The following is a 5,044-nucleotide window of genomic DNA, read 5'->3' as shown; positions in this document are numbered from 1 at the left end:
AATATGCCGTATATCGACATATTACGTCATCAGGTGCTGGTCAACCTCGTTGTCAGTCGTCTGTTTCGTCAATATCTTTGTCTTTACAACCGATATTTATCAGAAATTTGTCAAGTGTCAATATTTGTGTGGATTACTGGCATGAATAACAACCCTGATTTTAGTGCAAAACTATGTAATAATTCCAATAAAAGCACTGATAGCGCTTGTACCCCCTCCCTGGGGGGAGATCAAGGCTGCATACATGGCTCATATGCTTACTTGTACGGTGGGGGAATGGTTGGTACATCCAACTAAGGACTAGATATATCTGCTTAGCTCCCATTTCCCTGTGAGACTGGAAAATCCTGACATAAGAATTTAATTTTTTAATTTCAATAGCTTGCATTAATTCATGTGAAAAAAATTAAAACCTTCAGACATAAAATGTTTGATTTCGTCATCAAAATGAATGATCAGAATTAATCATGTACATACTCATTATACCACATTCACTCATGATCAAATCCTACATTGAATCTGCGGTCAATGATCCCAGTTTCTTTCAGGGTAGTTTTGCAGCCAGTTAGTGAACTCAAAACGATTAGAACGGATTAAAAAGGATTATAAAATATGGATTAAAAACGCAATATAGATAAATAAGATATCCGTAATTAGTGTGTTAGAAAATATTGTTCCTAAGATTGAGTTTTACTCCATGTGCAGCTTTCTTTTGAGATTGAACATATTTTAAAAGGAAATGTGTAGCAGAAAAAAACAAGCTTTAGGAAAAAAACGATGTTTTCTTTCTGGAAAATTGAGCGTGACCAAGATGCAATGGTTTTGGCTCCAGAAATTAGGATTTCAAGTGCAGGGCCATTAAAAATGGCTCACTAAATTACTTTCATCAAATAAATAATATTATTTCGAATGCACTCCTGCTGTCTCTTTTCCTCCTGTTCGGACAGTTTTGCTCAATTTGGATGTTTTTTTTTTATTTATTTAATAGAAACAAGCTTTTTCATATGAAATTAAAAAGCAACAATAGAACTTAAGCGAACAGAACCTACTCTGGAGATGAGGGGGGCTGTCACCACCTAGGTCCTCACTCTTTCCTTTAAATTTTCCAGCGCTTTATAAGAAATTCCAATTTTAAATAAAAATGTTTGAATAGTCGTTCTCAAACAATTGGAACAAGAAGTCAAACCCTTTCGTAAAGAACAAGGGGTTAAGGAAAGCGCAACTTTACACAGGATAAGTACTGTTCATTTAAGTTTTAATGTTGCTCTTTACTTTCATTTAAAAAATGCAGGCTTTTGTTATTTAACTTCTCGTCGTTTTTGTAACATGTCCAGAGTTACCCTAAATGTGAGGAGGCTTGGTAAAAATAGCTCCTGGCAGTACTTGCCTCCCCCCACCCTACCTCGAGTAATGTCTAGTGGCACTGATAGCACCCATACCTCTCTGCCTATATGCCGATAGGCATTTGAATGTAATTTTCTATGTAATATAGATAAAAATGTCCTGCATTAAGAGTACTATCACCCCCAGCACCAATATTACAGGTGCCGTCGAAAAATATTTCTGGAAACTAAGAGGCACTAGAGATAAATTTCCAGCCCCAGTCCCTCTCTCACCCAAACCCCTTCTAAATTTACCTGAAGACTCACTTCGACTTGGAAAATTTGGGTATAGAACCATGCTTTTTCAGACTATAAGCACACTGCCGAATACCCTCACAAGGCTCTGCCAGCCCTACTTCATAGTACCTTATACGGAATTGTAGACCACCGTATATAATTTTATAAGACATCAAATGAATAACTTAGATGCTTTAAAATAGATGTCCACATTAACCGTTTATTTTATATGGATTGTGTGCATCTTAAGGAACGAATTCGCCACCGAGTGGTATTACTGTCTTTGAGACTAGAAGCCTCCAGTTTTTCATTTATTTCATAACAAATTTTTATTCCAAAATTTTCAGTCAATACCTTTTTGACACAACTTGGACCAAAACTGTCAATTCGCTAACGAAATGACTAAAAACGCCACACTAGTTTCGGCACAATCTCTTTTGCTGCTTTAAAAGGTGATAAAAGTTTCAATGTGTTTTTTATAGAGCCTTCTTCTGATACTGAAGAGCCTTCTTCTGAGGAGCATTTGTTCCATAAGTTCATGCCCGAGAAAATATAACGAACTAATTCAGAACCATGCTTCTCAGAAAAGAAAAATCCGAATTTTTTTCTTTTGGATCGTAGTTTTGAAGAGTGACTTTAAACTTATTTTACTGCAGATATTTGGAATGAGTATAAGAAATCGATTCTATTAATGCATATATTGTTATCAAAGGTCATTTCTTTAAAGTTCTGGTTGGTATTAGCAGGAGTTAAGGGTGTGACAATTAAAAGGGCAACATATGCCATTTTTGTAACTTCTAGGAGAGCCAAAAGACGGAAACAAAGGTTGTCGGCTGTGGTCACTCTGAAGGATGGGGTTAATGGAGATAAAAGGAATATATTCTAAACCAGTTTTTTATGCTCTTTTCAGTGGTATACATCATATTATATTCCAAGTGAATTCAAAATTATTTCATTATATGGCGCATGTCTCCTTTTTCCTTGACAAAAAAAGGAGACAAATGCCAGGTACCAATATAACAGTTCCATAGTATAATCCACTTCTATTATTCTGAATTGCCACAAGACCTGATAAAACAGAAAAGTACACCACTTAGCACCGTGTGTCTCTTTTTATCTTCGTAATGGTACAAGATAGGACAATTGTGAGCGAACCATTCAATTCCTTGTGACGAGTTGACCCACGACATATTCATAGCTCATTTTCAACCATAATGGGATATGTTACCCTTTTAATTATCAGAGCCACGCTGCTCCTTATTTAGAGTTTAATGGGACAAACTGTTTAATATATATAAAAAATACTTAAATACAGTACTTCCATGAAAACCAAGGTCATGGTAGCACTTGCTTCCGCCTTTTGGTTAATCCACTAAAGACGCTCAATATGCACACACCCCCACCTTTTCCAGTTTTTTTTTCAATTTAATGCAAGGTTTGATGATGACAGGTTGGGTTAGATTAGGAATGGTTAGGTAGGGGTAGATTAGCTTAGGTTGGGTTTTTAACTCATTTCTGACATTTATACCAAAAATTAACATAATCTAACATAAACTAACATAATTAGCCTAACTTTATTTTCTACCATCATATCTTGCATATGACTGAGAACGCTGATTCGCAAAGCTAATTGAATTCAAGCAGCGAAAAAGGAATTTCAGTCATTCACCGGTGGATGTCAACAGATTTCAGACATTCGCAGCAACATACATCTATATATATATAAAAATAAGTTGTTTGTCTGTGTGTCTGTCTACTGACGTCATGTTTGTGTGTCGACTGACGTCATGTTTGTCAACTGACGTATCTATCTATATATATAAAAATAAGTTGTTTGTCTGTGTGTCTGTCTACTGACGTCATGTTTGTGTCGACTGACGTCATGTTTGTCAACTGACGTATCTATATATATTCTATATATCTATATATATATATATATATATATATATATATATATATATATATATATATATATATATATATATATAAGTTGTTTGTCTATGTGTCTGTCTACTGACGTCATGTTTGTGTGTCGACTGACGTCATGTTTGTCAACTGACGTATCTATCTATATATATAAAAATAAGTTATTTGTCTGTATGTCTGTCTACTGACGTCATGTTTGTGTGTCGACTGACGTCATGTTTGTCAACTGACGTATCTATATATATTCTATATATCTATATATATATATATATATATATATATATATATATATATATATATATATATATATATATATATATATATATATATATATATATATATATATATATATATATATATATATAAATGAGTTGTTTGTCTATGTGTCTGTCTACTGACGTCATGTTTGTGTGTTGACTGACGTCATGTTTGTCAACTGACATATCTATCTATATATATAAAAATAAGTTATTTGTCTGTGTGTCTGTTTACTGACGTCATGTTTGTGTGTCGACTGACGCCATGTTTGTCAACTGACGTATCCATATATCTATCTATATATATAAAAATAAGCTGTCTGTCTGTGTGTCTGTCTGTCAGGTGACGTCATGTTTCTGTGTCGGCTGACGTCATGAAGTTAGTTGTCGTCATTTTTGCTATGACGGTGACGTCATTAAAGATATTTAAGACATATATGTTCACGTAGAAATCTATTAATTTTTAGCTTTAAAATGACTGATGAACTTACAATGGCAAAAGCCGATGAAGATGCTCAAAGAGTCTATGCCAAAAAACTTGCTGCTGATAGAGAAAGTCAGAAAAGAAAGCGTGCCGAGGAATCAAAAGAACAGCAAAGAAACAGGCTTGAGGCTGATAGAGGAAGAAAGAACAGAAAGCGTGCCGAGGAATCAAAAGAACAGCCAGGAAACAGGCTTGAGGCTGATAGAGAAAGAAAGAACAGAAAGCGTGCCAAAGAACTACCAGAGCAACGCGAAAGCAGACTTGCTGCTAAAATTGAAAGTGAAAAAAGAAGGCGTGCCGAGGAATTACAAGAACAGCAAGAAATCAGGCTTGCTGCTGATAGAGAAAGTAAGAAAAGTAAGCGTGCCGAGGAATCACAAGAACAGCAAGAAATCAGGCATGCTGCTGATAGAGAAAGTAAGGAAAGAAAGCGTGCCGAGGAATCAGAGCAACCTGAAAGTTATCGCCTGGCATTCAGGTACAGCCCATTCGATGATTATAGCTTGAGTAGATGTGTTCAAATCGGGACAATGTCTAAAATTTGTCCCTATTGCAAGGCCTTGAAAGTCAATGGTGAAACGATGGGAATGTGTTGCGCCTCAGGAAAAGTTAAACTTCCTCTATTGGCTACACCACCAGAGCCATTGAAGACTTTCCTTACTGGAACTACGTCAGAATCTAAGCGTTTGTTGTCACAAATCAGAAAATACAACTCATGTTTCCCAAATCGAAAATCCAGATCAATTTATGTCTACTTT

Source organism: Artemia franciscana, unplaced genomic scaffold, assembly GCF_032884065.1.
Source record: "Artemia franciscana unplaced genomic scaffold, ASM3288406v1 PGA_scaffold_34, whole genome shotgun sequence".
Lineage (NCBI taxonomy): Eukaryota > Metazoa > Arthropoda > Branchiopoda > Anostraca > Artemiidae > Artemia > Artemia franciscana.
Note: the sequence above shows the minus strand (reverse complement) of the source record.